The sequence below is a fragment of the Notothenia rossii genome (assembly GCF_949606895.1).
Source record: "Notothenia rossii genome assembly, chromosome: 5".
NCBI lineage: Eukaryota > Metazoa > Chordata > Actinopteri > Perciformes > Nototheniidae > Notothenia > Notothenia rossii.
In genome coordinates, this window is record NC_136903.1 from 83,805,294 (window position 1) to 83,817,270 (window position 11,977).

Consider the following 11,977-nt stretch of genomic DNA (forward strand, 5'->3'; position numbering starts at 1 on the left):
AGGGGGCAGCATTGCATTAATATAACAGTGTGTGTGCTGCAAGGCTTTGCACATGAATTACACCTTTAAATCCTTCTCTCTCTACCTGTTCACAGATAATTCCTCCTAATCCTCTAACATCTGTAACACCACATGTAGTACACACTGTGTCCCCCGAGTGTTTACAGGCATCTATTAACCACAACTCCCACACTGCTAACACTGAACCTAGAAGAGGGGTCGGCAACCCCTGGCACGCGGCACAGTAACCAGTGGCACACTAGGAATAAGTGGAATAAGTGTGCAAAATATTTAAATTGTATTTTTGGATCCTGACCGAGACCGCCGCCAGAGCGTCTCCTCGTTACCTGCAGAAGGAACCCATGCACGCAACGCAGCCCCGCTCTCTTTATCTCCAGGTGACTTTCTGCCGCTTTCCTCCGTGGTGCAGTGCTGATCGTTTCACCACGGAGGAAAGCACTTCACTAATTGCAGTACCCATAAGGAGCTGTACAAATGCTGCAGTTTTTGCGTGGCTGTGTATTTAGTTGAAAGCCCAGTGGCGATCTGTTCATCTGTTATCGAAATAATATGCTACAAAGGGGCGGAATGGCCATCTTGTGTGTTGAACTTTTCTGTCGGCTCCCAGACTGTAGTCGAGGAGGGCAGAAGCAACAAGCTTCAGGTTCAATAACCCACTTTAGCTTAAATGACTGGAGAGAGGCGAGCTCTTCTTGGGAGGCCGTTGCATTTATTTAGCTGTTCTTCTGTTTCACAAAATACATCACAGACCTCTTTTTTTTCTGCTGCCTCGTTTCACTTCCAGAAATATACACACGTTCCCTCACTGTCGCTCTACCATCCACACACACACAGGGGCGTAGCTGGGGGGGGGGAGGTTAGGATGATTCCAAGGGCCCAGCACTGGGGGGGGGGCCCAGAGAACACTATTATTATCTTTTTATTAATATGGTTTTATTATTATCCTAAAGTAAGTTAATGTGAATGACTCAAAAGTATAATTGCCTGTATTAAAAAAAAACGTCCCAAAAGAAACAAACAGGTGCTTGTTACTCTGTTTGACAGAATGAGCACCCCTCCCTTCATTCATTGCATGGTATGGGCGCCTGAGCAATGGAGCAAGCGGAGCAGGTGCATCCCCACAATTGACCTTGGGGGAGCAAACGTGTGCTTTTGCACCCCCACTTTTTGATCATATGAAAAATATGACATTTCCCCCCCAATATATCACTGTAAACATAAGTGTGTAATTTCAATCGAATTAATAATACGCAATGAAAGAACTTGTGCTGATTATAGACACTTAATAGCGAGTTTTTAAGTTTCCAAAGATTGTGACCCCCCCCCGCATTTCGCTCACAATGGTTTGATCAACTGCCTCCCACCCACAGCAGTCCTGATGCAGGTAGGCTGAGTGTAAATCACCGCGAACAGTCTGTCATTGGTGGCAGACCTTTTCAGTAAGTTGTTCAAACAAAGAATATGTTAGACATGTCTTTACTTCTACCACTCAATACAATAAAACACATTTATAATCATCACCTTCTCTTCATTTTCGCTGCATTGAATTACAGGTCACTCTTTATGTTAGCTAGCGGTTAGCTGACGTTTGCTAGCTAGCTAGTAACATCAACCAGTGTGTGTGTTTGACTAGCTAGCTACCTGGTAGATCGAAGCCCATTAGAGTTTGAGTTTATTAGGATCCCCATTAGCTGTTGCATGACAACAACTAGTCTTCCTGGGGTCCACACAAAACATAAAACATTGCATTCGACAAGACTTTTACAGAACAGTAAATACAAAATAAAAAACTTTTCCGAAGTCCATTTTCCTTCAAGCATTGACTTTCATATTTTCCATCATATACCACTTATTTTCTGATTTCATTTCATTGGAAAGAAAATAATGATAATAAAATAAGAATAAAGTACTTATATCTATCTGCATTTACAGATGCCAGCCTTCAATTCTCTTAAGGTACAACTACCTGAAATGAAAATAAAAGAAGAATGAATTATAGAATGATAGAAGATAATATGATAAAAGCCCATCTCCTACTGTAACTAACCTGCACACTGTGTGTGTGTGTGTGTGTGTGTGTGTGTGTGTGTGTGTGTGTGTGTGTGTGTGTGTGTGTGTGTGTGTGTGTGTGTGTGTGTGTGTGTGTGTGTGTGTGTGTGTGTGTGTGTGTGTGTGTGTGTGTGTGTGTGTGTGTGTGTGTGTGTGTGTAGCCAGCCAGCCAACCAGGTAGAACATGGCAGAAAAAATAAAAAATCATGTATTCAACCCAGTTCAGTGTATTCATACGTGTATTGCTCTCCTGTGTAGAATGATGTGGTGGTGACAGTGCAGACTCAGGGAGGAGGCAGAGAAGGAGAGAAAGAGACACAAGAGTTACAGGTAATGGAAATATCAGTCAGCTTAAAGTGTAGGATAACATAACAAATTAAGACACAAATACTTGGATAATATATTCCCCCCTCTCTCCCTTTCTTTACAGAGTAGCATAAAGATTGTGTATTCAAACCAGTTCAGTGTACTCATAAGTGTATTGCTCTCCTTAATGTAGAATGATGTGGTGACTGTGCAGACTCAGGGAGGAGGCAGAGGAAGTGAGAAAGAGACCTAGGATAACATCCCTAGTCAAAAAATGCTATAGGAATCTCTATACGTTTTTGGAACCCTATAGGAATCCTTTAGGATCCCATAGGATTTTGAGACAGTTCTGTGCTCTATATTGCAGGAAATTGCACGTACAGGTGTTCATTAAATTAAAACAATTTTGCCATGGAGGTGGTCGTGCCTGACCCACTCCAAACCACCCCTTGCCTGCCAGTTACTAATCTTGCACCCCCACTTTCAACTATAACTAGGCGGCACAGCAGTGCACCAGCAGCTTGCAGCTTGAACAGACTGACAGGAAAATGTCCTCTACAGCTCATGAATCAGGAGCTCAGAAACGAAAGAAAAAACGTCAGCAAGAGGAAAATAATAAAAGAGTTCGACAGATAGTCACCAAGTATTTTCACAAGAAAGGTATTTATTCACAGAACTTGTTTTGAAGCCCATAACAGCTTAGCCAACATTTTGTGGCTGACGTTAGCTACCTGTTGCTATCAAAAATTAGATGAGTGTCGATGAGCCCAGTGAATTTGTATCCAGCAGCTATGCCCTTTTGCTATGGCTAGCTAACCTAACCTGTATAATGTTACATGCTAATCACATCTGCTCTAATGCACAGATGCGGCTTCAGGATCAGTACCCCTTCCCTCAGGCCGGTTCCCAGTTGAAGGAGAGGGAGGTAAAGCAGCAGGGCTTGGGGTTAACAAACAGATTTTAAATATGCTTACCATGCATTGAATACAACTTTAGGTAATATTCACATTTAGTTACTCTAGTTCTTCCAGTAATTGCAATACCATTGACCACTGGCACATTAAATTGAGGTTGTTACAGTAGCTATAGCTAGATTTGAGCAATTGAAAAATATCTATACAAATGATTATTATTATTATTATTATTATTATTATTATTATTATTATTATTATTATTATTATAACAATTAAGAGATAGCTCGAGCTGTACTGTGTTATTACTATTATAGGGCATTTTATAAATTATGTACACTATGGATACTCTAGAGCCAGGGCCTTCGAGCAAGGCAGCCAACGAGGAGAGCAGAGGTGAAGAGGCAGAGGTACCAGTACAAGAAGAGGTCGAGGACCATGAAAGCAGCACAGATGAGGAGGAAGCAGCTATGGACAGTCAATGTCAGGGACAAAGTGAGGCTCCGACACAGGATGCCACAGATACTGAGCCACCTGTAGTGGTGTCTGAGGTAGAAGATCTGCTATCACTTGACCCAGGGTTGTTCCCAGCTAGGATGAGTGACAAGGACAGGGCAACTATTGTAAAGAAATTAGCAATGCGAGAAACAGATCAAGAAATTCCACATGATTCAAAGGGAAAGAGATTTCCAGATTACTTGAAATACACCAAAGCAGATAAGGGTAGGGGAAAAGTGAAAAGGGACTGGTTGATTCACAGTGAAAGTGCAAATGCACTGTTCTGCATACCATGTGTTCTTTTCTCCAAGGAGCAAAAAATACCCTCTCTTAGTGCTTTGAGTAGTGACCAGGGATACAAGATGTGTGACGTCGAGTGGCGTCGCATGTATGATAAATTCCCAAGCCATGAAACAAGTAGGAATCACAGGGACTGTTATTTGCGATGGAAACACCTACAGTGTTCGGTTATGACTGCATGTGGCGTTGATCATCAGTTGCAGAGAGAGCTACAGTCTGAAATTGAGAAAAACAAAGCTATCTTGCAGAGACTCCTTGATGTCACTCTGCACTTGGCAACGAGGAATTTAGCTTTCCGAGGTAAAACGCATGCTTTGGGCGATGTCCACAATGGAAATTTTGTAGGTACGCTAGAACTTTTGTCACGATATGATCCACTCTTGAAAGACCACTTAGACAAAATCAGGACATCCAAAAAAGGAAGCCAGCTAACTCATTATCTGAGCCCAGACATCCAGAACGAGTTTATTGAATTGTGTGGGGGAAAGGTTTTAAAAACCATTCTGACGGAAAGGGAGGATGCCATATACTATGGAATCATTTGTGATGCAACGCCTGACATTTCCCACACCGAGCAAAATGTTGTGCTCATAAGATATGTACATTATAATGAAGACACAGGCGAATGGGAGATCACTGAAAGATTTATTGAATTCAAAGATTTCAACGGAAAAACAGGATGTGAAATAGCAGGCATGATGGAGAGTGTGCTTCTGGATCTAGGGATAGACATTAGTGATTGCAGGGGGCAAGGGTATGATAATGGGGCGAATATGTCAGGGAAAATCAAGGGAGTCCAAGCACAAATACTGAAAAAGAATAATCTTGCTACTTTCTCACCTTGTGCCTCCCACACGTTGAATCTGGTAGGCGTGCATGCTGCAGAATCGAGCCCTGAAGTATCCAACTTTTTTGGTTACATTAACCGCCTCTACACATTTGTAAGTGCCAGTCCATCTCGTTGGTCTATATACAAAAAGAAAACAGGTTGCTCTGTACATAGGCTATCTGACACTCGCTGGAGTGCGAGAATTGATGCTGTGAAACCTGTAGCAAAGCACCTACCTGGTGTCATTGAAGCCCTTGCTACCATACTGAGCTCATGCAGTCTCACAGGTGAGGCCAGATCTGAAGCTGTTGGTCTGAGGAACTACCTCATGTCATTTGATGCCATTGTCCTTCTCACCATTTGGGTGAAAGTATTGCAATCTATTGATGACAGAAATGTGATACTCCAGTCAGGGAAAATCTCAATAGAGGTGGAGGCAGGTAATGTTGCTGCACTAAGAGATGAGATGCAGACTCTCAGAAATGGATGGGATGCTATTCTGTCTGAGGCATCAATGGTAGCTAAGGAAATGGAGGTTCCACCTCATTTCAAAAAAGAACTTTGCCGTGAGAGGAGGAGGAAGAGGTTTCATGATGAAACTGCTGAAGGAACAGGTCAGGAGGATAGGCCAGAAACAACATTCCGTAACACTGTGTTTCTCACTGCCATGGACCAGATCATAAGTGACTTGGACACTCGGTTCCAAACAACAGCAAATATTGTTGAAGAATTTGCTGCCATACTTAAAATTGGGAAGTTGAGTGACAGTGTCATGGCTTCTGTGTGTCAGCCACTGAGGGAGAAATACTCACAGGATCTCACAGATCAGTTTGAGAGTGAGATAAGGCATCTCAATAAAATATTTTCTGCCACTTTCCCCCCTGATTGTAGCTCTCTTGATCTACTGAATGCAATATACAAGATGGAACTCCAGAGCATTTTTGGAGACGTTTGCATTGCCCTCAGAATTTTCTTGACGCTCCCAGTTACCGTAGCTGGTGGTGAAAGATCATTTAGTAAGTTGAAACTTATCAAGAGCTATTTAAGATCTACCATGTCGCAAGAGAGGTTGAACAGCCTTGCAATGTTATCGATTGAAAGCAAGCTGGCTCTGTCACTTGATTTCAAAGAGCTCGTAAAAGATTTTGCCACCAAGAAGGTCCGGCGATTGGCGTTCGGGATTTAGGAATAAAAATCCAGTCTATGACAGGATTGTGGGATGTTTCCCTATAGTAAGCTGACAGGCTACAGCCCACATTGTGAACAATTACTATCTGATGCATAGTCCTCTCGCACTACATTTTTCATTGTTTGCTGTAAGTGTGTTCATGTCCTGAGAGTTTATTGTTTTATAATTATGTTCAAATCTTCAGTTAATTTATACTTTTGTCCTTGTGTTGTTCAAATCTTAATTTAATAAGTCAAAGAATGTTGAGATTTTTTGTTTGTTCATTCCTGTATTGGGTGTAATTTTCAATTAAATAGACAGAAGATAAAGTTGATAGTCAGTGCATGTTGATTTCTTGCAGTCCATTACAGTTCATTAACTTCAACAGGGTTTTCGAGGTTGGGTTTCATCGTGTCGTTTTGGGGGTGGACGCAAGGTTCTGACCCCACCAGTATCCAAGAATCCTGAATTGTCCCCACCAATAACTCAACACTTGTCACTCGCGCCTCCTCGAATTACTTGCGCGTGTAACAGGTAGGGCTTTAGCACTCTGCTGAGAAAGGCAGCAACCCGGCCGCTACAGCAAAAAAGCTAGTGCTCTGCCCGCGACAGTTCAAAATCTGCTTCGTAAAAGGTATATCCAAGCAGGGAACGATTGTATACTACAGAGCACATCAAAATGTAAGTGTCTGTCAACCTAATAGTGTGCTTGAGTAGACTATTTGTGTTGGAGATGGGATTACAGAGAGACAGGACAAGTAACAGCTTTTGTATGTTGAGTATCAGAAAACATTGTCACAAGAATAGGGGAAAATATGCCTAGCTAGTGCAACTCAAGGTTGTTTGGTAGACTATTGCATTGGTCCATTCATTGAAGATGAACGCAATGCGACATCCTGAACTGGTGCTGAACTGCTGATCCGAATGTATAGGTAAAAACCATATTATGCGTTTTCATCAATAAATAAATGGCCACATTTTTTTTAGCGTGCGCGCTAATGCGCACTCGCATGGATTGGGGGCCCACAAATAGATTCTTTCATGGGGCCCAGAATTTCCAGCTACGCCCCTGCACACACACACACACACACACACACACACACACACGCGCGCACGCGCACACGCACACGCACACACCCCTCAGTGACCCCCACTAGTTTCACTTCACTTACTCAATTTCATTTGATGCAATTCATCTCCATTTCTTTTTATTTCAATCTAATTGAAATTATTTCAGTCCAATGGCACACAAGTTTTTTCCTATGTTTCTCCAGTAAGTACCAAAGATATGCAGGAAGTCTGTTTTTTTTTCTCTCTCTCTCTCTCTCTCTCTCTCTCTCTCTCTCTCTCTCTCTCTCTCTCTCTCTCTCTCTCTCTCTCTCTCTCTCTCTCTCTCTCTCTCTTAAAGGGACAGCGATCTCATCTCACTCTGCATGACCCTAAAATCATAACATGTGTGTTCTGGAGAATCACAGAACGGACGATCGTCCTTATTATTATTATGCCGTTTAAACCAATTATTTAAATGTGTTTGTTAAATTCGGCATTATGTAAGTTGCGCTGACAGGTCCACACACTTCTTCCCCGCAGTGAGGCTCCCGCGCCCTCCTGCTGATAGTTGACGAGCGTCAGGCTCCTCAATCCCCCCCCCCCCCCCCCCCCCCGTTGATAATTCTCGATCGTTGGCACGCTGATAATAATCAGAAAAGAAAATATCAAAAAGGTTGCCGACCCCTGACCTAGAATAACACACTCACACACAGTCTGCTACCAGTCTGTGCTCTTCCTCTCTGGGCTGTCTTGTTTCAGTCCGTCTCCATTATCAGCCCAACACACGCTGCATTAGCAACAGCTGCAACATCAGCTGCTAACAGGCACCACGACCACGGGCTGGAAACAATCAGGCCAACCTGCATGCGGGACGACTGCCTGATCATAGGGAGCAGCGTTGGTATCGGCATTAACCAAAGAGCAACAATAAGTGAATATTTAGAGGGGTTGTGATGAGCTACAATTTCATTTTCTGTAATGAACGTGCATCTGGAAGCCACTAGATGGCAATTCACCCCCATTACTAGATGATGTGACGTGTACTGAACAGCAGCTTGTTTCTTTATGGTGAATATTACCTTGTTGCATTTGGGTGAGTTTACATGTGTCGCTCTGCTGGACACACACAATACAGAACAGTGGGCCAACCTCTCAGCCACCGTTTAACTGAACATTTGGCAGAAAGAGAAAACTGTGAGGATTGTCAGAAACATCCCAGCTCTGTGCTGCCGGGAGACAGCAGAGCACAGAGTATCCTGACAGCAGAAGTGGAAAGTAACCAAGTACATTTACTCAAGTTCTTTACTTTAAGTAACATTTTGAGGTACTTGTACTTAAGTATTTCCATGTTATGTTACTTTGTACTTCTACCCCACTACAATTAAAGTACACGAGGAAAATGTTGTACTTAGCCTACTTAACTCCACTACATGTATTTAATAACTTTATTTGAAGTTATAGATTAATGATGAAAAAATATGATCAGCACTTAAATGAGACCTTAGTTAAACCTGGATACAATGTACATACTACCCAGCAGGAAATAAAGTAATTAAAATGAGTTGATATGATGAACACATCAGGACACAGACAACCAGACTCCATAAAGGCCCAGATAAACCAGGCCCGAAATCGGCAGTAAATGGGAGTCAGGCCGAACATGAGCGTGGGCACGCCCTATTCGGAGTGGTGTGCGCCGCACGGTCGGGTCTTTTCTGCCGACCTGACGCCTTTTCTTGACGATTAATCGCCATTGAGAACACCACCGGAAATCGGACAAAGGGATAACACTGATTGGCTGTTCAGCTAGCGAATCAGTGCATGAGAAGCGTTAACGGAAGTGAGGGAGGAAAACAAATGATTTAACACAAGCGTGAGTCCAAGAGCTGCTAGCTCCAGTACCTCCCGTTCGTCCTGTTCGTTCATGTTTTCAATGGACGAGAGTGAAAATGGAAAGAAAAACGCTGTTCTTCTTCTCTGTCTTCCGGTTGTTCCGGTTGTTGCCTCTTTTGAATGATGAATACACACTACCGCCGCCTGCGGCAAATACGCAGGAGAGTCCGGCGACGCAACAGTCGGTGTCGGCTTCAGCAACTTCTCAGGTGACTGGCCGGTGTATCTGGGCCTAAAGACTAAGGCCTAAAGGCCCAGATACACCGGCCAGTCACCTGAGAAGTCGCCGACGCCGACACCGACTGTTGCGTCGCCGGACTCTCCTGCGTATTTGCCGACTTCGCGCACTGGAACACACCGCAAATCCGAGCCGAGCACGTATGAACTGCGTATGCGTGAGTGGCAATAACTCTCCTTACCAGCAGGCGGCGGTAGTGTGTATTCATCATTCAAAAGAGGCAACAACCGGAACAACCGGAACAGATTGTGATATAAACAAACAACAAATAGCATTTTTCTTTCCATTTTCACTCTCGTCCATTGAAAACATGAACGAACAGGAGCTCTATAAACCGATGAGGTGAAATAGCCGTCCGTGTGTGTTCCATCTTCCATTTTAAATCATTTGTTTACCTCCCTCACTTCAGTTAACGCTTCTCATGCACTGATTCGCTAGCTGAACAGCCAATCAGTGTTATCCCTTTGTCCGACTTCCGGTGGTGTTCCCGACGCCGATTCAACATGTTGAACTCAACATGTTGAATCGGCAAGAAAAGGGGTCAGGTCGGCAGAAAAGACCCGACGGTGCGGCGCACACCACTCCGAATAGGGCGTGCCCACGCGCATTTTCGGCCCGACTCCCATTTACTGCCGATTTCGGGCCGGTGTATCTGGGCCTTAAGACTGCTATAGGGAGAAGGGGGTAAGTTGAGCCAGTGGGTAAGTTTAACCACCCCCTGTAACCAGGCAACGCCTTATAGTTGTAATCAAGTGACCCGAAATGATGCAAGCTCCACCCATTTCTCATTGCCTGTGAAAGAGAGATACTCATTGTGGTCTGGTAAGTAAACATTTGTACAAAAAAACGTTTTTTGCTTGTCAAAGCACATTTTCTAGATGTCAGCTATAGCCTATCGGCTGTCATGTAAAAATAAAAAGTATCCAGGTTTAATATTGTATATGTTGATGTGTTGGCAGCGTATTAAACCATGTGAAACATTAAGCTAAAGATTACTCTGAATTGTAATGCTAGGCTATTTTTTCTAAAATGGTGGCTATGGGGTAAAGTGAACCATGGGCCTTGGGGTAAGTTGAGCCAGTTTTTCAATGGAGAAATTAATGAAAGTAGGCCAAGTTGATAATAAGAGCTCATTGTAGGCTACATTTAAAGTTGAATTTACTCTGTCTTTGATTGGTAAGATGTATGAAATTGTATCACCATTTGTATGATTACTTTTCCTTTTAACTTGTTAAAAAAAAATCAATCAATTCAATCGAAATGTATATTAAAAATATTTGAAAAACTAAGCTTGTATTTGGTTTGTTATTTCTTTTTTATAGTTACCTTTAAGGTGTTTTGTAGGTTTGAACAGGTATGCCCAGGTTTGAACAGTGGTTCAATTTACCCCCTGACCTGGATCAACTTACCCCTACACTGGGGCAAGTTGAGCCACAAGACTTTTTTTTTTAAAGAAGTAATATTTTCACTGCCCTTGATCAAATATGAATTATTATCATTGCCATTGATAGGAGACATCCTGAATTTTAGGTGTGTGTTTTCATTTTTACTGTGTCATTTCTCCTTGCTTAGAGGACAGCATAACTAAAAAATGGCTCAACTTACCCCACTCAACCCCTACTCCTGAGCTTGCACTATCTTTATTATTATTATTAAATGTGTTTATGTCTTGTTTATATTGCATCGTTGAGGAACCTGTTCCCCAAGTTTTTCATTACAGTTATGTATGTGACATTAAACCTTTGAAATCTGGAAATACATTAATAATTAAAATCAAAACTAACAATATTATTCTGAAATGGGTCAATATGCATAATTTGTACTAGTTTTGGTACTTTAAGTATATTTTGATGCCAATACTTCTGCACTTTTACTTGAGTAACATTTTGAATGCAGGACTTGTAACAGAGTATTCCTACATTCTGGTACTTCTGGTATGGCTACTTCTACTTTTACTTAAGTACACCATTTGATTACTCCACCTCCTCCTCCTCAGTTCCTCGGGGGCTGGTGTCTCAGGTAAAGGCCTCGACCCTTGCGCCTCGGCCCAATCCAATATTTTTGCTGGTAATCCTCCTTCCACTCCTCAACACTGCTGCTCTTTGAGAGTTAAGTCCACATAAGCTCCCACTTGAGTGCCAGAGGCAGAGCAACAACATGGATGGTGCGGTTGCCTAGCGACGCCTCAGTCACTGCACCTGAGGGTGTTGGGTAAACACCCCGAGCCCGCCGGAGGGAAGAGGAGAGGAGCAACATCACTGTGACATTTATTAAAGGGGGCTGTTATTAATTTGTTACATTCATTGTTGTCATTGTTCCTTTCACCCCGGGGGGAGATTATATAACACGCCATTAAAGCATTTTATATGTGTGTGTGTGTGTGTGTGTGTGTGTGTGTGTAGGCATGCCTTTGACTGCTCCCTTTTTCTTATCTGTGATTTCTTCTGATTCCAAGATGGGATTTGACTGCTGTGATAGTGCTTCTCAGCAGGCTGTTTCTCTTGCACTTTTATGATAAATCTGCAGTCTGAAGTCCTCTACTTGTTTACGCTCAGAGGGGATCACTTTTAATGATGGTTAGAGGCTGATGAAAGCTCCCCCTGCCCCCATTACTCACATGAATCAGATGATTATGAAAATCTTTATTAAGGTAACACCCCGATGGCAAGATGAATAAGAATTTTGTGATGTTTTTTTTTCTACATCCATTGACA

General features: G+C 42.7%; 1 long non-coding RNA gene across 1 annotated transcript; it reads left to right on the plus strand.

Annotated features, from left to right (window-relative positions):
* The first annotated feature begins 932 nt into the window (after positions 1-932).
* LOC307040794 lies at positions 933-3,889 on the plus strand. Its single transcript, XR_013808613.1, has 4 exons — positions 933-2,400; positions 2,874-3,036; positions 3,242-3,301; positions 3,642-3,889. It is a non-coding gene; the product is annotated as an uncharacterized lncRNA (long non-coding RNA).
* The last annotated feature ends 8,088 nt before the right edge of the window (positions 3,890-11,977 follow it).